This window comes from Canis aureus, chromosome 32, assembly GCF_053574225.1.
Source record: "Canis aureus isolate CA01 chromosome 32, VMU_Caureus_v.1.0, whole genome shotgun sequence".
Lineage (NCBI taxonomy): Eukaryota > Metazoa > Chordata > Mammalia > Carnivora > Canidae > Canis > Canis aureus.
Genome location: NC_135642.1, coordinates 5,742,510 through 5,763,270, shown reverse-complemented (window position 1 = coordinate 5,763,270; position 20,761 = coordinate 5,742,510). Strand labels below are relative to the sequence as shown.

At 40.5% G+C, this 20,761-nt stretch overlaps 1 protein-coding gene and 1 pseudogene across 4 annotated transcripts in view; one reads left to right on the top strand and one right to left on the bottom strand.

The window, feature by feature from the left end:
* Window positions 1-20,761, top strand: part of CHRM5 (cholinergic receptor muscarinic 5) — an 83,533-nt gene that overhangs the window by 24,839 nt on the left and 37,933 nt on the right. Inside the window, exon 3 of one of the 3 annotated variants that reach the window (XR_013369916.1) lies at window positions 15,048-15,154. The exons of the other annotated variants lie outside the window; for them this stretch is intronic. The gene's annotated coding sequence lies outside the window, so the exon portion shown is untranslated. Of the gene's footprint in view, window positions 1-15,047; window positions 15,155-20,761 lie in introns of those variants that run through there. 3 annotated transcript variants of the gene reach the window in all.
* LOC144302923 (glyceraldehyde-3-phosphate dehydrogenase-like) overlaps window positions 1-20,761 on the bottom strand; it is an 85,090-nt pseudogene that overhangs the window by 40,825 nt on the left and 23,504 nt on the right. The window contains exon 2 of the transcript XR_013369917.1: window positions 3,605-3,782. The product of XR_013369917.1 is annotated as a glyceraldehyde-3-phosphate dehydrogenase-like (transcript). The remainder of the gene's footprint in view (window positions 1-3,604; window positions 3,783-20,761) is intronic.

Here is a 20,761-nt window from a genome sequence, read left to right as displayed (position 1 = left end):
ACAGATGTCTAACTGGCACCTTAATTTTAACACATGCAAACCTGAGCACCTCCCATAGTTTTACCTATCTGAATTAATAACAACTCCCTTCTTTTAGCTATTTACACCAAGAAGCTGGCATCGTCCTTATACATCTTTTTATCTTATACCGCATATCCACAGGTCCTATATGCTCTTCCCTCAAAACAGATCCAAAACCCAACTATGTTTCACTACCTCCATTGCTACCACCCTCGCCACAGCCACCATCACAGCTTGTTTCGATTGTTGCAATAGTCTCCCAACTGGTCTACCAACACAGCAGCTGGAATGATCCTATTAAATATAAGCTAGCTATATCACTCTTCTCTTCAAAACCCTCTGGTGGCTGCTCATCTCACCCAGAGTGAAAGCTAACATCTTTACAATGGTCTACAAGCCTCCCCTTGATCTGGCCACATATGCCTCTCTGACCTCATTGCCTACTTGCTCACTTTGCTCCAGCCATGCTGGCCTCCCTTGCTAGTCTCTATACTCCTATTTCAAAGCCTTTGAACTTGTTATTCCCTTTGCCTGCAAAACTCCTCTCACAGATATCTTCAATGCTTACTCGCTCACTTTCCTCAGGCCTTTATGCAAATATCATCATCTCAATAAGGCCTCCTCTGGCCATTCTTTCTAAAATGTTAATAGCCTCTCTCCACTTTATTTCTATCCCAAGCAATTATCACCTTTTAGTATCTTATGTACTTTCTTTTCTTTACTATGTCTCCACCCTGTAGGATGTCTACTCCAGGAGGCGGGTGTTTTTGTCTGCCCTGTTCTTTGCCATATGCTCAGCATCTAAAATAGTACCTAGAAGTAGAGGATACTCAAATAATTGTTCAGTGAATCACAACTAGGTATCATTCAGTCAACTGGCCACAGTTAAAAAGTCTAACAGTGGGGATCCCTGGGTGGCTCAGCGGTTTGGCGCCTGCCTTTGGCCCAGGGCACGATCCTGGAGTCCCGGGATCGAGTCCCGCGTTGGGCTCCCAGCATGGAGCCTGCTTCTCCCTCTGCCTGTGTCTCTGCCTCTCTCTCTCTTTCTCTCTCTCTCTCTCTCTCTCTGTGTGTGTCTATCATAAATAGATAAATAAATCTTTAAAAAAAAAGTCTAACAGTACTATGTATAGGCAAAGACAGTGAATACTAGAAATCCTAGCTCATCTCCACTTTGGAGAGCAATTTGTCTTTATCTAGAAAAGTTTATGATGTGCACATCTAACAAACTGGCAATAGTTTTTCTGGGCTGTGTATTTATCTATACAAGTGAGTATGGTATACTAAAAGTCTGACTCCAAGGAATATAGTCAACGTATCTGGGGGATATTAATATTTTATGATCACAGAATGAAGTCCATCTTTCAAAAGCAAACTACTATAGATCTAAAGCATGGCAGTTCTTCTCAGGCATATGACAAGGTGAAAAAAGGATAAATCAGCAGCAGAGTGGGTAAAAAAATATATATATAAGCACATACCCAAAGATGTGACAGTTGTGATTGCCCCAAGAAACTGATCATAGATAAACAAGTCACTTGGGAAGAAATCAGTAATTAAATATAGACTACAAGAAAAATACATGAGACCCAAATCATGTCAGGTTTTAAGTTACAAGCAAAATGCTAACGTAAATAACCAAAATCATAAGCCACTGGGCATGACTGCTGGGTCAGACTAGAATCTTGAATCGCCTTCAAACATTCATGTGTGTTTTTTTTTTTTTTTTTTTTTTTTTTTTGCCAGACGCTGTCCTAGTAATGGACTACAGATTTGATTCAATTAAAACCAGATAGTCCACATGTTAACCTTATCACACTACTTCAATTTTTCCCTACATCCTTTAGCAGAACAGCTAATAGACATTGAAATTAGGCAGTCTGCCTTTTACCATTTTCCCACCTTGGAGAAAAGTGCCTATAAACCTATAATTGGCCAAAGTGCAGGTCACAAGAGAGAAGTACTCATGTGACTGGCAAGAAGACAAGTCAACAGCTTCTAACAGGGTGCTGGACACCATCAGCGAACCTCTAAAAGGGTTACAGTGTGTGTGGTGCAAAACACAATGACTACAGCCTGAATCTTGCTCTTCTGACTCACACTCCCCCTCTCTGCTTACAATTCTCTTGCTACTCAAAGGAATTAGTTAGGTCGGAAGAGAACTCTTCACTTTATGATTCTTAGTCTGGTACAGGTAGAAGAGAAAAAAGAAAGGTTGAACTCAACAGCAACATAAATGTTGGGAAGGGGAGACAGAATTCAACGAAAATTGTCTGAAAATATTCTTTTCATTTTATTTCTCTGATTCTCACCTCGTCATCCTTTATTTAAATTGTCTTTAACCCAGCAATATTTTGTTGTTGAGGTCATCGTAGACTCATATAACAATATTAAGAAACAATACAAAGAGATCTCCCATATACCTGACCCAGGTTCCCCCCAACAATAACATTTCACAAAACTACGATATAATATCACAACCAGAATATTGAATACTGATGTTGATATAACCTACAATGTTGTTCAGACTTCCCCAGTTTTATTTGTATTCACTTGTGTCTTAGGTTCTAAACAATTTTATAATTTGTGTAGGTTTTATATCTACCACTGTAATCGAGATAATGATCAGTAGCAGTACTACAAGGATACTTCCTGTTACATTTTTATAGCAGCATCCACCTCCCCCATCCCTAACCCTATCCTCCATTCATCCTTCCAATCCTCATTCCACCCCCTAATGGAGAGTAACCATCTATACAATCAGCTCTGCCTCATTACTTCCTATAACTACTCGCCAGCCTCACACTGCTGCTGCATTATCACTTAAAAAACAGCTGGACAGGGGATCCTGGGGTGGCTCAGTGGTTTAGCGCCTGCCTTTGGCCCAGGGCGTGATCCTGGAGTCCCAAGATCGAGTCCCACATCAGGCTCCCGGCATGGAGCCTGCTTCTCCCTCTGCCTGTGTCTCTGCCTGCCTTTCTCTCTGTCTTTCATGAATGAATAATAATAAAAAAAAATCTTAAAAAAAGAAAACAAACAGCCGGACATAGAAGGAATAAGTGTTACATCTTATTGGCAGAGAAAGCTGTCCAAAAGCAAAACAGTAAAGTTTTCACATTCAGGTGCACAGGTCTCTAATACGTGCATCTCCAACTAATATGCATATTCTTGGCTATAAAATGGGAAAGAACACCTAGTCTAGAAGCTTGGTAAAGCTTTGTATAAGCAGAAGTATTAATTCCTCTGAAATAAAAACAAAACAAAACAAAAAAACCCTCAGTTTTCAGACTACCCACTTTAGAGGGTCAGAGTTCAGCATTTTTCATTTCTGTAAAGCCTTCTATCCATTTCAACCAGGACTTAAGTCCTTCTCCATCAGTACACAGAATCCCTAGCTTCCACTTAAAGAAACATTTTTTCCTTGCAAACCATTAGATACACTGTCCTTTACCTGCATTTACAATCCAAAGGACAAAAGAACAAATTGCTAGGTATTAAAATGCAGTTTTAAATGGAACATAAATAAAAGGTCTATGCAACTTTCAGAGTACTCAACCCATATGCATGCAACTGGAATTCATACCTGCAGAGCTGAGGAGAACACTGAAGTCCGTTCCCCTCTGTGATTCTCCACTTTCGTTATTGACCTCTTTTTCAATATCTTGGTATCGATCCCAGTTAGAGACTATCTTTCTTTTAGAATAATTTCCCTGCTCCTCGTTCTCTTCTCCATTGGTCTCTGCATCACTGTCATCTTCAACCTGCAATCATTAGAGACAAATCAATATGCAGGCAGTGGAAATTTCTACCTTAGCAGCCTTAGCAGAAAGTAAAACAAAACAAAAAGGTACTACACCAATATCACAACAAAGGGCACATTTATGGACCAAGCTCTCTGAGGATACTAAATAATATTTCAAAAGGACCCTATTATACCAGAATGTACTTTCACGATAAGCTTTTCATTTAGCTTTGCAAAGGAAACCTGGCAAGTTCCTTCCTAAAAGTTTGGATAACCCACAGGGCTAACGTCTACCCTAGTGTATCCTTTTTCGATAGCTGTTTCAGCTTATTCAAACAATCAAGGCTATCCAAGTCTTAAACTTTGAGGACTTCAGGACAGAAATCAAACATTTCAACTTACAGATATTCACAAACACGATAAGTTTTATAAGTTTTAAATGGAACTCCATTCAGATGCATTCAAGAGAACAGTTTCCAGTCTTGGATATTAAAAAGAGGATGAATAAATAAATAAATAAATAAATAAATAAATAAATAAATAAAAGAGTATGCAGAAAAAAGCAGAAAGTGAGAAACTGTTAAAGATAAAGGGCCTAGTTTCTTCAACAAATCATCTGCAAGGGAAAAAGTGCTGGAGGAGGAGAGAGAAACCTATAGATTGTAAGAGCTTCATGGACACATAACCATTTGTAATGTCAGGAACTTATCTGAAGTTGGATTCAAACAATATTAACTGTAGATAAAAAATCACTTATGAGATGACCAGAGAAATGTGAACTGGATATTTGATTATTTTGAAGAAATACTATTATTTCATGTATTTATTGTTTGGTGTGATACCATATTATGATTTCTTAATTTTTTTTAGGAATAAATATTGAACTATTGATAAATGAAAAGATAGGACGTGTAGGATTTCCTTCAAAATAATGGGTGGAGTGCAATAATGCGCACAGAGGAAATAAACTAGGCATGATTGATAATTATATTATCCTATCTATTTTTGTATGTATTTGAAATTTTCCATAATAAAAAACTAAACCTTAAAAAAGATGCATATAAAATCTAAAGACATCATTTAAAGAAGGATCCCAAAGGCTATAAAATCTTTATCAAAAGAAAAACTCATGAAATATATTAAAACAACCCATCTGTACAAGACGGGTTAGTCCAGACTTTTAAAAAAGTAGTAAGTTTCTATTATTAACACAAAAATGGGATGTGTGCACTGCAGAAAACTAAGAGGAAAGGACACGCAAAGACATAAATGAAACCCCACGTCCCATCCCTTAAGAGTAGGAGTACCACCATGAACACCTTAGATAGAGATATGGAAGTATATGCACTATTTACATATACTTTTTTTGTAACAAGAATTTCTGTTACAAAATTCTGCATCTCTCCATCTCAGTTAATGTCATTTCATATAATATCGAGACTATTTCCAAATTTGCTGACCCCAAAAATTTCCTTTATGGCTGATTTTGTCCACACCAGTATCCTCTTCAAGACCATGTCCTATATCTCACTCTTAAGTCCCTTTGAACCTAGCACAGTCTTTATCTTTATGCCATTGATTTGTTGAGGAGACCAGTACAGGTAGAGTGCAGAAGGACCCACCTTCTGTATGGCTGCTTCATGGTGGTCCTTGTTTATAGGAAATAATGAAGTTTTAAAAATCTAAAAATCTGAATGCCTAATGGAGTCAAGTTAAATATCTTTTGGTTAAGATACATCATAGATGTTGCTCTGAACCTTATGTTACATCACATCAAATGACAGATGATAAACGGCTGACCAAACATAAATAGTGCTAAGATTAACCAAGAAGGTTGGGTGAAGTCTGACCTACCCACTGAACAGATAGGTCTTCCCCTCTACCTCTATTATTTTGGTCCACTACAGATTTCTAATTCCCCAAATTGCTTTAACACTAGTCAGTAATTCTCATCTGAATCAAGTTTAGTAAGTTTGTGTGAAAGCATAGATAACTGACCTTCAAGATCACTCTCAGCCCTCAAATATCATAAGGCTCTTTGGTGGCACAGAAAGATTGCAATCTAGATTATGATGTAGATTGCCAAAACTGCCTGAAACTTAGAGGTTTCCTGCCATTCCTGAGTTTCTCAGAACTAAAAAATGGTAGTAGATTAAAAGGTATGTGACTACACACATGATCTGTTTAAATAACAAATACCAGGAACATTCTAAAGAAAATAGCTTCATAAATGACGTGGAACTACAGGGACAGATCTAGAGCTGAAAATACTAGCAGGGTTTTATCTGGGAAAATCCAAAATTCCTTTGTTGGCTCATTGGGTAAACACAGCTCACAAAGACTTCTCCAACAAAACTTCTGAACATTGCTATAACACATTGCAAAACATGTAAGCCTGGGCAGAGTAATTAGCTTGATGTGAAAAAGACAATAGTCTGAAACACCTGAGGAGCTAGAAACAGTAAAACAAGCACTGGAATGGAAGGCAGAGGACCCAGAAGAATGAATGGCCCTGCCTTCACCATCATTTAATATTTACAAAGTGTTTATGAAAGGTTGGGCCTCACACTGCTGAATGACTCACTAATCCCCAGTTTAAGAAGAATCACTGAACAATGATCTCATTACTCCCACCCAACTGCAAAGATGAGAAGAGCTGCCATTAGCCTCCATCACAAAGTGGTAGTAAAAAGTAATAAAGCTTAGAAGGCACTTGATGTAACTTAGAGAAAGGTAGCTCTTAAAAACTCCTAGAGATGTTATGTTTGGGATAACATATCTGGGACAAAATATGCAAAATCCTGAGATAAAAAGAAAGAACAGAACAAATGAGGAAAATACTGATGAAAGCAATGTGAAGGGACACCTGGGTGGCTCAGCGGTTGAGCACCTGCCTTTGGCTCAGGGTGTGATCCTGCAGTCTCAGGATCGAGTCCCACATCAGGCTTCCTGCCTAGAGCCTGCTTCTCCCTCTGCCTACATCTCTGCATCTCTCTTCTGTGTCTCTCATGAATAAATAAATAAAATCTTTAAAAAAAATAAAAAATAAATTTAAAAAAAGAAAGCAATGTGAAAACTATAAAGGCATCATTACTATGTTAACATCATTACATTATTAGTATGCTAATTCTGTATATTGAAAAATATAAGATACTGATGGAAAAGAATTAAAAACAAATGAAAATACTGTTTGTGTTCACAGATTAAAAGAATATTCTTAAACTATTTATAAGTAGGGGTGCCTTGGTGGCTCAGTCGATTAACCATCTGCCAGGGTCCTGGGATCAAGCCCCTCATCAGGCTCCCTGCTCAGAGGGTCCTCTGCTTTTCCCTCTTCCTCTGCCCCTCCCCCTGTTCATCTTCTCTTTCTCAAATAAATAAAATACTTAAAAACATATCAATAACAACTCAAAGCAATCTACAGATTCAATGCAATCCCTATCAAAATTTTAATGGCATTTTTCACAGGAAAAAAAGAATCTAAAAATTTGTATGAAATCACAAAAGACCCTGAATAGCCAAAGCAATCCTTAAAAAGAACAAAGCTAGAGGCATCATGCTTCCTGATATCAAACTATATTACAAGCTATAGTAATCAAAACATTATGGATGGCAATGGCATAAAAACAGACACATAGAACAATGGAACAGAATAGAGTCCTGAAATAAACCCACACATATACGGCCCATTTATGACAAAGGGTACATCATGAGGAAAGGAACCATCTCTTCAATAAATGCTTCTGGGAAAACTGGACACCCATATGCAAAAGAATGAAACTGGACCACTATCTTATACCATACCCAAAAGTTAACTCAAAATGTGTTAAATTCTTGGGTACAAGACCAGAAACCATAAAACTTATAGAAGAAAAACATAGCTGGTAAGCTTTTTAACATCGGAATTGGCAATTTTTTGGATTTGACATCAAAGCGAAGGCAATAAAACAAAAATAAACCAGTGAGAACACATCAGACTAAAAAGCCTCTGTAAAGGAAACCATCAACAAAATGAAAAGGTATCAACTGTCACTCATCATCAGGGAAATGCAAATCAAAACCACAATGAAACATCACCTCAGAATGGCCACCAGAATGACTAAAATCAAAAACAACAAGAAGCAACAACTTTGGTGAAACTGTGGAGAAAATGAGGCCCTCATGTACGACTGGTAGGAATGCAAACTGGTACAGCTACTTCAGAAAACAGAACAGAGATTCCTCAAAAAGTCAAAAATAGGGCAGCCCGGGTGGCTCAGCGGTTTAGCGCCACCTTCAGCCCAGGGCGTGATCCTGGAGACCCGGGATTGAATCCCATGTCAGGCTCCCTGCTTCTCCCTCTGCCAGCTTCTCTCTCTCTCTCTCTCTCTCTCTCTCTCTCTCTCTCTCTCTCATATGAATAAATAAATAAAATCTTTTTTAAAAAAAAGTTAAAAATAGAGCTACTCTCTAATCCAGCAATTACACTACTGGGTATTTCCCCAAAGAAGAAAAAAATTAATTCAAAGGGATACAGGCATCCCTATGTTTATTGCAGTGTAGTTTACAATAGCCAAGATAGGGAAGCAGCCCAAGTGTCCATCAATAGATGAGAAGATGTGAGAAAGACATATTATATAATGGAATATTATTCAGCCATTAAAAAGAATGAAATCTTGCCATTTGTGACAACAGAGATAGAGCTAGAGAGTATTATGCTAAGTAAAATAAGTCAGTAAAAGACAAATCCCATATGATTTCACTCATGTGGAATTTAAGAAATAAAACAAGCAAAGGGGAAAACAGAAAAGAGGTAAACCAAGAAACAGACTCTTAACTATAGAGGACACACTGTTGGTTACCAGGAGGAAAGTGGGGGGCAGTGAGATAGGTAATGGGGAATAACTATATACTACTCTTGATGAGCACTAATACATGGAACTGTTGAATCACCATTTGCACGTCACAAACTAATGTAACGCTATATGTTACCTATACTGGAATTAAAAACATTTTCTTAAATGAAAGGCAACCTATATGATACAATATCTGGAAATCATATCTGATACAGCCTCTCCTCCTATAATGGATTTTAAAAGCAATTTAAAACAACATGTGCATAATTATATTTCCATATGTTACGGGCCCAACAATACATCTGCCAGTAACAGCACAAAGGAAGTAGGTGGGAACAAAACAGTATTGCACTAAGGAAAGGACTTCATGCAGGAACTCAAACATATAGAAGCAAATGAACAAAACTAGGAATAGGAAATAAGAAGGCTAATAGAACAAAAGCAATAAATATAGCTTATTCTTCTTTCTTCTCTCATTCTTTAAAAAATAAAATTATATAAGGTAATAATGGTAACAATGTATTGTCGGTTTTATAACCTGCAGATGTAATATGTGTAACAGTAATACCACAAAGGGGGAGAAGGGAAACAGAGCTTTCTAGGAGTAATACCAAGCTAGTATAAACCTGAAGCAGATTCTGATAAGTTAAAATGTATATAGTAGACCCTAGAGAAAACACTAAGGAAAGAATTTTTTAAAAAATTAAAGGAATTTAAACGTTGCATTAAAAATATTTACTTTATGCAAAAGAACTTGCAAAAGAGGAATAGAGGAGTGAAACACATATGAAATGTATGAGAAACACAAAGTAAAGTGGCAGACATAAATATCCAACTATATCAATGGCAACATTAAATGTGAATAGATTGAACAATTCCATCAAAAGGCAGGGACTAGCAAAATGGATGTTTCTAGACCCATCTATATGCTGTCTACAGGAGACACACTCAAAGACAAACATCATAATAAAGTATGGAATAGTAAAAGATACTGTATGCAAACAGTACGTAAAAAAGAGCAGAGTGCCTACACAATTATCAGACAAAATAAACTTTAAGGTAAAAATTATTATGAGAAGAAGGAAACTAAACAATGATAAAAGGGACAATTTAGCAAAAAGATGTGACAACTATGACCTATGTTCCTCATAATTGAGCCCCACAATATATGCAGCAAACACGGACTGAATTGAAAGGGGAAATCGTTCAACAATAGTAGATGGAGGTCCCATTTTCAATGATGGATAGACCCACATGAAAGCTACCACATGCACCACAGAACCAATGAAAAGATTTACTCACCACAGCTGAACTGCTATTTAATTTACAACAACTTACATTAAGCAAACTATAACTTAATGTAACTGGCCAGTCCATGAAAAGTACGTCTGGGCAACACTGTTTTTTAAATCTCCTCTTACCTTTTCTTGCAAAAGAGCAACCATCTGCCAAGAGAAAATTTAAAGATTATCTTTATCATGAAGAGCCCTCAGATAAGCCAGTAAAACTTGGGAAGTTATTAGTAGCACATAACAACCAAACCAAGCCTATGTAAAGCCTTTCATATTCAGGAATCTGACTTTGGAAGGTCCTGTTCACTTTCTGCCGGAGTAAAAAGCACGTAAAAATAGTTTTCCTGGGGAAGCCCTGGTGGCTCAGCGATTTAGCGCCGCCTTCAGCCCAGGGTGTGATCCTGGAGACCCGGGATTGAGTCCCACGTCGGGCTCCCTGTAGGGAGCCTGCTTCTCCCTCTGCCTGTGTCTCTGCCTCTCTCTCTCTCTCTCTGCATTTCTCATGAGTAAATAAATAAAATAAAAAAGAAATTGTTTTCCTGTTTTGAACATCATAAGGAGGTTAGAAAACAGTCAATCACACTTTCAACGGCCTCCTGTGTTCCTGACAAAGTGTAATTACACCATAAATGGAAACAGGTGGGATAGACAGGTGAAAGAACACATTTAAGGAAAACCAAGAAAAAGTCACCAGGAACTAATTTCAATAATTAGGTAATAATGTCAGATATATCCAACCAAAAATGTTACAAGGTTTAAAATTGGAAAACTATATTAACTCACCTTACCTTTAAAATTTTTAAACATTACCAAGCTTTAAATTGATCATTACTTAAGAGTCTAATTGCCAACTTCTATATCTGTAACTCTAGTCAGGTCATTTTTTAATCAGTAGCAGCTGATAAAAAAAATTAAAGTAGTGAATTAAGATTTTACTTATTCATGAGAGACAGAGAAAGGCAGAGACACAGGCAGAAGGAGAAGCTGGCTCTCCATAGGGAGCCTGATATGGGACTCGATCCTGGGACCCTGGGATCACACCCTCAGCTGAAGGCAGATGCTCAACCACTGAGCCACCCAGGCATCTCATGAGCCAGCCACCCAGGCGTCCCGATAATTCACTACTTTAAAAAATTATTCTTTTGAAACGATAGAAAAATTTACAAACCATCATAATTATGAGTTCAATAACAGCATTTGGTATTACAAAAGTGCTAGCAAAAAGAATTTTTATGTCGTATTTCAAGAAGCTAGATTTCAGTTAAAAATTGAATAAAAATATGCATATATATACTATGTACCTAATATGCAGATAAACTAACAAAGTTTCTAATTTGTCATTGTGTATTAAATATACACAAGAACATGATCATGTTTGAAATGCAATGTATGGCATACATATCTACATTATCCACTGAGCCCAGAACAATGTATGCAGAATTTGAGCTCCAAAATACTCTAGCCAGGAAGAATGGAGAAAAAGTGATCCAAACCATCCTCAAATTCAGAAATTTCTCTAGCAAGAGAATTATCTACAGCTTCTTTTCTTGTCCTTCCTTGTAATCGGTATACGGAAAAAAGGGTGGGGGGGGCAGAGGAATCTGAGAACAGAGAAAATGATACCCCAATCCTGAAACTTCTGCTGGGCCTCTTCACTCATCCCCAGTCCTTATCTTTCTTTCCTTTTAATACTGCACATCCCATTTGACAGATTCTGCCAAAAAGCACTTACACAGTTACTTTTAGCTCTACTATTCACTTTTTATTGTTAAAAATCCTTTAATCACAACTTTTGCAAAGAATGAGGCATCAATATTTCAGTCACTTCTAAGCAATCTGCACTTCCAGAAGGTGTACTTACAGGACACTGTGATGCTAACACTTTTTTTAATCTACAGGCCCTAAATGGAGCTAGGAGAATCATCTGCTTCTTGGTCTGGTTCTGATTCAGAAAAAAAGTTAGCACTTGCTTTGTCAACCTACTGGCACACACAATAGAGACATACACAATAACCAGAGATACTACTGCCAGGACTTTGAGCAAAAACTTTTGTTAAATCATTTAATTAAAAGATCTTACATACACAAAAAGGTCAACCTCGGTAGGAAGGCTGCACGTGGACTCTGAGCATTCCCCGGCAAGGTTAGTGTACAAACCGCACTCACCCCACCATGGCCACTGACAGTTCACTCTCCTAAGGGAACAAGTGGTAGGTCAGGGGCACATGCCGGGATGTCAGTGCCTGGCCCTAATGCTGGAAAATGACCAGCTTTTCTTTTGAGGGTCTCAAGTTAAATTTTTACTCCTCTTACCCAGCAGCACAGGACTGGATTCCTTGGTTACCAGGAAGGTTTTAGCATCATCACCATCCACTTTGTAGAAAACTCAGAGACCATTAAATAGCTTTATCTGGCCACCTCTAAGACACTCTCCCAAACTCTCAACTCACCAGAGAACTTAATTAACAAGGAAACAATTACTGGCCTAGAAGGAACGTGAAGAGCCCAAGTGCACCCTCTGCCCTCAAGAGAGATCATGCAGAAATCACACTGGGTGGGTGGACCTGAGGCCCGAGCCTGCGATAACAGCTGTCTTCCACCCAAGTTAACCATATTGCTTCCTTCATGAGCACAAACTTCCAAAACTTCCAATTCCTTACACATTTTTTTGTTCTACAGTTCTTAAGTGTACACGACGCTGCTGCCAACCTTTCTCCAATGACGGTTTCTTGACCAGTTTCGCAGTGCCAGTCACCAGCTCAGATGCTGGGGGCACACAGTCTCGCCTAAGACCCCAGGGTCCTCGGAAGGGATGAGACAAGCAGACATACACTTCAGGAAGCTGCCGTGCGGGCTGTGGCCTCCTAAGATGTTCTGGGAGCACTGGGAAAGCTGCAGCAGCAGGGGAGATGGGAGGACAGCGTCGGGGCCAGTCTGGGGAGCTGGGGAGGAAGGCGTCCAGGCTCAGGGACCACGTACTCGGGCTCGGCCGAGGGAAAGAGCAAGGGACACGCGTGTAACCAAGGGGCGACAGCTTCAGCTTCAGAACAAGCCCAGGAGCTCGGTGGGAGGGTGGCAGCAGGACAGCACAGTCTACTGGTCTCCCCAAAGCCCTCAGATTAAATTTTTTTGTAAAGATTTTATTTATTTATTCATGAGAGATACACAGGGCGGGGGGCAGAGGGAGAAGCAGGCTCCATGCAGGGAGCCCGACATGGGACTCGATCCCGGGTCTCCAGGATCACGCCCTGGGCTGTAGGCTGCGCTAAACCGCTGAGCCACCAGGGCTGCCCAAGCCCTCAGATTAAATTAAAAAGAAAAGTCACACACAGCAACTCAGATGCAGGGCAAGAAGGCCACGGAACGTGCCCCCAAAGCCTTGGTGGCAAGCTCCCTCCGCGGGCAGGTGGGGGCCAGTCAGCACCCCAGTCCCAAAGGGGACCCGCCTGTGGAGGGGAAGCTCAGGGCTCGGGGGATCCAGGCGGCCCCAAACTGGCCAGGGGACAGGAGCACAGTGGCCGGGAACGCCGGGCCCCGGGCGCGGGGAGCTGGGGGTACAGGGCTCATGGAAAGTCTGAGGGGACCAAGTCAGAACTTGGCAGTAACTATGCAAAGCTCCTTGCAGGACCTAACTCCACTCTGAAGAGAAATTGCCGGGGGTAGGATCCCAACCTAGCAGAAGAGACACGGTAAAGAAAAGGGGAGAAAAAGGGTCTGACTAGGGAAGGGACTTGCAGCATGGGAGAAGGTCTCTATTTTCTCCATCCAAAATGACAGAAAAGGGGTCTGAGGAGCCATGAACCCTGAAAACTATCCTTGAGAGGGTCTCCCTTTTAAAAGTCTGGGAAAACAGATTTCTCAGGAAGATCACAAACAACAAAGCACTGTGGTCATGTCCTGTATGACGTTGTCATTACAAAGACAAAGATACTAAAGATAAAAGCATTTATAATAGGTAGATATATAAAAACCAAGCATCCAAAATTCTTTATTGTAATACAATTCCACTGTTTTAAGTATGTAACTAGAAATCCCAACCTAGGTCTTCAGGGGCAAAGGGTTAAAAAAAAGAACAGTTGTCCATCTCAATCTTGCTCAGAAACATCAACACATGAAGGGGAAAAAAAACAAGTGCGGTGGAGAGAACCCGAGTACAGAGGAAAAACATACACCAACCCACAAAGCAGTTGTTCAATAACAACCCACTGGGCTCCTTGCTTCATCCTTTTTCTTCTCCAGGTTTTTTTTAAGATTTTATTTATTCATGAGAGACACATAGAGGCAGAGATACAGGCAGAGGGAGAAGCAGGCTCCCCATAAGGAGCCCAATGCAGAACTCGAACCCAGGACCCCAGGATCACAACCTGAGCCCAAGGCAGATGCTCAACTGCTAAGCCCCCCGGGTGTCCCTCCTTCTCCAGGTTCTTATCTCATCCTTGTCAGTATTGTTTCAGAAAGTTTGATAAAAACAAGAGGCATGAAAAAGCCATTCCCATTTGTTTGCAGTCTCAAGAATCTGGGCCAGAACAACTCTTCTCTCCAACCCCAGCTCCTCAGATGCCCTTCACTCTCCTTCAAACAATACCCCTCGCATCCAAACAGTAACCTTGATGTGGACACAGAACTGGGAAAAATTTCCCATTTCCTAGCTTTTTATCAGAATGAAGTTCACAGCACTTCGACACAACAGACTTTAACTGATGTAATAAACTCAACAGAATAAAGACAGGCACCAGGATGGGGGCCCTGATGGGCATCTGTCCACCTCGTATGCTCCCTTCTCTCCTCATTAACTTGGCACTTTGCTTGTGGCAGTCCCTTTACTTGCATAGGTTCCCCTCTTTTCTTTTATGATACTTGGGTCAAAAGTATTTCAGCCAGGGGTACCTGGTGGCTCAGTTGGTTAAGCACCTGAATCTTGGTTTGAGCTCAGGTAGGTCATGATCTCAGGGTCATGGGATCGAGCCCCACTTTGGGCTCCATGTTCAGCATGGAGTTTGCTTGGAAGATTCTCTGCCTCTGCCCCTCCTCCCACTCATGCTCAAATCTTTAAAAAAAAAAAAAAAAAAAAAAAAAGTATTTATCTCCTGAGCTGCAAAATGCAACCAAATCTTCTATAAAATATTTCTAACAAAAACATTTATACATTTCTAACAGGGGTTTTTGATTCAATCAAGACACTTTGTCATACCTGTGAACCCACTATTAGCTAAACATGAGTGTCTCCATGTGCTGGTGATTCTACAGAGCCTGTAAGAATAAACAACGGAAATTCTTAAAGAATTGCATCCTCTTGTGAGCTGCTCCATTTTTAAAACACCATGGGTTATTTATTTCCTTTACACCAAGTTCTAAACCACTGACTTCTAAATCTCTGGGCTTATCAAGATCATATGATGTGCCAAGTGTCTTTTCACCTATAGTGTGCCCATCCCTCCCAAATTCACTCCCTCGGTCCACTTGTTAACAATTCATCAAAAAAGCAGCTCTCCCTATAAATGAGATAAAGTGTCCACCACCACGTGCCATCTTCAACAGCATGGACACCTCACTCTCCTGTCAACAAAATTAAACCGTTTCCTTAAAGAAGTCCCTTCTCAGGAGCTATTTTGGAACATTTATCCCCTAAGATTTTTCATGCAATGTTCCTCTTATCATGTAGCTACCAATTTTAATAAGATGTCAATTATCAAAAAAAAACTTTTTTTTAAATAAGATGTCAATTATCAAAATAAGTGATTTCAGTAAGCCTTATTCAGAAGCTCTAAAGGGACTGAAAACCCTACAACTTGACCACTATTCATTCTAGCAACACTTACAAGGATTGCATTGTCATACACAATTCTTCTGTTTGCTATTGTGCCTTAATCCAATGCATACAACAGGGTCAATAGATTTTTTAAGAAATTCATTTTTTTAAAGTTTCATTTTGTTTTCACTAGTAATCTCTAGACCCATGTGGGGCTCCAGCTAATGACTCGAGGTCAAAAATCGCATGTTCTTTGCACTGAGTCAGCAAGCGCCCCTAGTGTCAATAGACGGATTTTTTTAATAAAATCATCCAGTCTTCTCCATGCCTCAAAATAGAGGTTTTACTATTAGACAATGTCCTTTTCTACCTATAGAATAGAATTTCTTACTGATACTTTTGCAAGCTTGCTCTACGATACCAATCCATGGAGGCAAATCGAAAATTTGGTTGAAACAGTACCATCTCTCTTAAAGCATCCACATAGATCATCTGGTTTAAGCCCTGAAGCTTTAGAGAGGAAATAAAGTTCAGAAAAGGACTTGCACAAGGTCTCACTTAACAGCAGAAGCAGAATGACAATCTGCCTAGAATGCAACCTAGTGCTTTTGCAAATATGACCCTTGACTAAACAAAATCTTAGTAAAATCAATCACTCCCTCTATTGTGTTAGGTCTCTTCATTTCTAAAGCCTTATGAAGGTTCTATTCAAAATCCCTACCAGTTGGGGCACCTGGATGGCTCAGTGGTTGAGCATCTGCCTTCAGCTCAGGTTGTGATCCTAGAGTCCCAGGACCAAGTCCTGCATCAAGCTCCCCACGAGTAACCTCTGCTGCTGTCTCTGCCTCTCTCTGCGTGGTGTCCCTCATGAATAAATAAAATCTAAAAAAAAAAACAAAAAACCTCTTATCAGTAGAAAAAAATGACACCATTTAAATGGCAAAACAAGTATAGCAAGCCAGAGATTGAGGATTCAAAAATCATCCTCTGATGTGTGAAGTCACCTTCCTTCCATCAATGACACTATCTTGACCTCCCAAAACTCATTCTAGTTCAATTATCTTATTTAATTTCAAATCAGTCCTGGAAGATAGATTAAGATCTTACACATAATTATCTATATATACAGATGAAATACAATTGGAACAGGTCACATACCCACTCCAAACACTTAACATCCATAAAAGAAAGCAAATCTCTGACATAAAAGCTCATTCAACTTCAAACCATTCCTAATAGTCATTTAAAACAGCAAGGTTCACAGTGTGGGGAAATGGCCTAGTAGTAAGAAGTCACTTACACTTACAAGCAATAAATATGACCAGAGATTGGGAGGGGAGGGCCACACATAATAACAATAAAGAAAAGATACATAATTTGAAAAGAGATGATGAGCATTTCCAGAAATTATGGAAAGTACTTCAGAGCAAAACGAAACAGAAGATGATGTCAACTGGTGACAAACTGGTAAAATGTAAAAAAAAAAGAAACTGTACAAAACAGGTATGATCTAAATCTATGCTTAGTTAAAAGATTAATGCCACCATCTGGGAGAAAGCCCTTCTCCCACCACCTCAGAGGCCAGTCACCATCCTCACTCAGCCTTCATTAGTGATGGATCTAAATTACAGACGTGCAGCTCAAAATTTGCCTGCCTTCATGAAAGGTCCACACACTATGTCACTCACATCCCTTGACTGAATTACGATCTCTCTCCTTGAGATGAAAAGCTCAAAGGTTAACTAACCAGATCAAACTTAAGATATAAGACCTGATCTCCACATAACTTTCTCATTGTCCTGTCTTCAGACAGGGGCCAAACTCAAGCCCTAATGGGTAAAGCTGTTTGATCTGCCAATCCACATAGAGAACAATGGGCCTACCAGAATTCTCTCCCTCCTGAGCACCCACCTCATGTGGGAGAGCCCATGCACACGGACCAAACACAAGGAGGAATGACACCACTACACCAACCACCTGTCAGGTCTTTGCGTGTGAGGTTTACCTGACGCCCATTCTGAAGCCCCTCTTTTGAATTTATCCTCCTTTTCATTCCTCCTTGATGAGTAGAGTTATATAAAACACATAACATTTCCCTTCTGTGGGCTGGATTCTTCTGTGTGTTGAAATCTTTTATCTTCAAGGGCAGCTGCACACGACAATGTTAACATGAAAGGAAGACAAGCCTCACAGCCCTCCTGTGAGCAGCTCCCCTACAGTAGGAGCCAACAGAAATCCAAGGACAGCTACCGCAAAAATCGCATTTGGAGACTTCAGGGGCAAATACTGTGTAGACAGAATAAGACGGCGTTGTTTGCAATGAAGGCAAGTGCACATATTAAACTTAATACTGACTTTTGCCATACGATGTATGGCATTTGAAAGGCACTCGGCTGGCACACTCTTCATTTCTGGCTAAACTGCAATCCTCTCCTTCCTCGGTCATCGACTGAATGACACATACTACATACTAGCAAAAACTCCTTCCTTCCGATCCACGTCATTTTAGCCAAAATTGAGAAAAAGAAAATGCACTTTTCAGAGGCAAAACAGATTCGACAGTTTCCCCCATGAAAGGACACAATACTGCAATCCTCATTTCCCTTCTGCAGCTGTTTTCAAGTGTGACCTTTAGAAAGCTCGCCCAACATCGGGGAGTCAAAAACTTTAATTAAAAGGAAGGGCAGCAAAGACACCTGAGGAAGGGGGAAAGCTTCGTACGTTGCATTAGAGAAAGGTGGATTTTCTCAAAGCTGCCATCATGAGGACAAAATGCAAATCCCAGGATGAGGATTACACGGAGCGCACAGGCCAACGCCCGCCCGGGAAGCTGGGCCACAGCATGGTGTGCCTAAGCAGCTGCACGGAGGTAGGATCCCTCGGAGCTGCAGTGCTAAAAGCACCTGCGCCCTAGCTCTTCTCTAAGGATGAGACCATTTACCACCCTTTATAGAAATATAAAGCGACACTCCATCCCACCTTCTCAACAACAACGTCCAGATATTCCTTTGTGGGAGCACAAATTAAACTCTTGTATGGCTTTCCTGTAACAAGGAGGCTTGGTGGATTTAAAAGTATAATCAAAACCCTTGAGAGGAATAAACTTGTAAAAGCTAAAGTCTATTAGGGCCTGAGCTCCAGCTGTGGCAGGTTGGAAACGCTGGATGTTCCCGTAACATGCTCTGCACAAAAAGAATCATCTGCCCCCAAATAGGACTCCCGGTGGGGTTTCTGTAGAGGCAACACTGACTAGACTGAAGTCATCTGAAATTCAGGGCACTTCCCTGAGAGTAAGACACTGTCATTATCACAATTTTGACAAGGAGCGAAGAAAAGAAGCTGTCTAGGGGGTGAGGTATCGTTAAGAGAGTTTGACTGGGCTGGGCCTCCGAGATAGCCCCAGAGGAGGAAAGGGACAGGAAGAAGGCCCCAGGAAGCAGAGGGTCTGCCCCACAGAAACATCAGTCACCGGCAAGACAGACCTCGCCTCCTGCTACACAACCCAAGGCCAGACTTCGGGCTTTACGCACAAACAATTCAGGGCATTCAGGGGGAAAAAAAGAGAAAGGGAAACTCCTTTGATTCTTCCATCTAATGGTCCCGAAACCACTCACAAAGCAGCAGGAGCAGATTCTAGAAGAGCAGCTTCCGGATCCGGAGGGGTAGATTCCATTAGCTCAAGCGCACAACCCACTTGAAAAAAACCAATCACAGATTCACAACTCAGCTGAACGGACAAGCTCTTCTCCACCACCTAGGAGGGCTGAGGACCTACGAACTCACCAACAGAGTACTTCAGGTACTAAATGGCAGTTCCCTCAGTCTGGACGACGTAACCTTTTTAGGATCGGATGAAAATTATAGTTAGATGGCTTTCCAATAATTATCCCCGTTTGACCACTTGCACAAGGTAAAATACAAAGTTCTGGGAGTTTAGACAAATGTAGTCATGTAACCACTACCACGATCAAGACACAGGACAGTCCCATCACCCCGAGAGATGCCATCATGCCTCGTCTCCAGGGCTCCTTTCACGTGAAGGACACTTAGGTCCATCCTTGCTGCGGGTGAGTGGCAGCGGGTTGTGCCTTTCTGCTGCAAATTGCGTGCCCCATGTGCACGTACCATCCACCTGCCACTTACAGAATTTCACCTGTTGCTTTTGGCAATGATGATAAAAGCTACTGTAAGCATTCACAAACATGACTTTTCATTTCATGAGAGATAATACTCTCAGGTATTATCTACTTTCCACCTCACATGGCAAGCATACATTTAACTTGGTAAGAAGCTGCTGGGATTTGGTGCTGTCATTTTCCTAAGCTATTCTGCTAGTCAGACAGCAATTTCCTCTCATGGTTTCAGTTGCATTTCCCTAAAAACAAAGGTTGTTGAGCATCTTGGTGCTATTTGCCAGCATACGACACCGGTTGGGTGAATTGTCTGTTTAAATCTTTTCCCCATTTTTTTAATGGATTGTTTCTTATTGGATTTTGAAAGTGCTACCTGTTTTCTGGATACAAGTCCTTTGTTGGATATGTGACTTGACAATATTTCTCCCAGTCTGTTATTTCTATTTAGTAGAATGTATTCCTTAGTTTGAGGTTCATAGCAAACTGAGTGGAAGGTCCCAGAGATCACCCACATGTCCTCGGTGTGGAATCCATGAGTAAGCAAGAGAGATCCCCTGCCCTCGTGGACTTGTCAAACAACAACCAAATAAATACATGTATACTGATGTATAAACACATGAAAACACAGTGTTGTAGGTTGTGACAAATACCATAAAACAAAGTAAGCTAAGGAGCTGGAGAACGATGAGGGCACAATATGATATAGAATCGTCAGAAAAATCTCATCAGAGAGAACACTTAAGCAGATAACCTGAAAGGATAAGGGAGTAAACCATGAAAGGACTGGGGGACAGAAAGGCAGCAGGTGTCTTGGGAGAGAAGACTCCTGCTACATTCAAGGGTCAGAAACAGAGCCAGCATCATTACACTGGCTACACTGGACTGAACTTGAAGGAAAGAGGGCACTAATGAGGCCTAGAAGTACGCAGGCATCAGGTCATGAAGGGCTCTACGCGGCATGGTACGCAATTTGGATCTTATCCTAAATG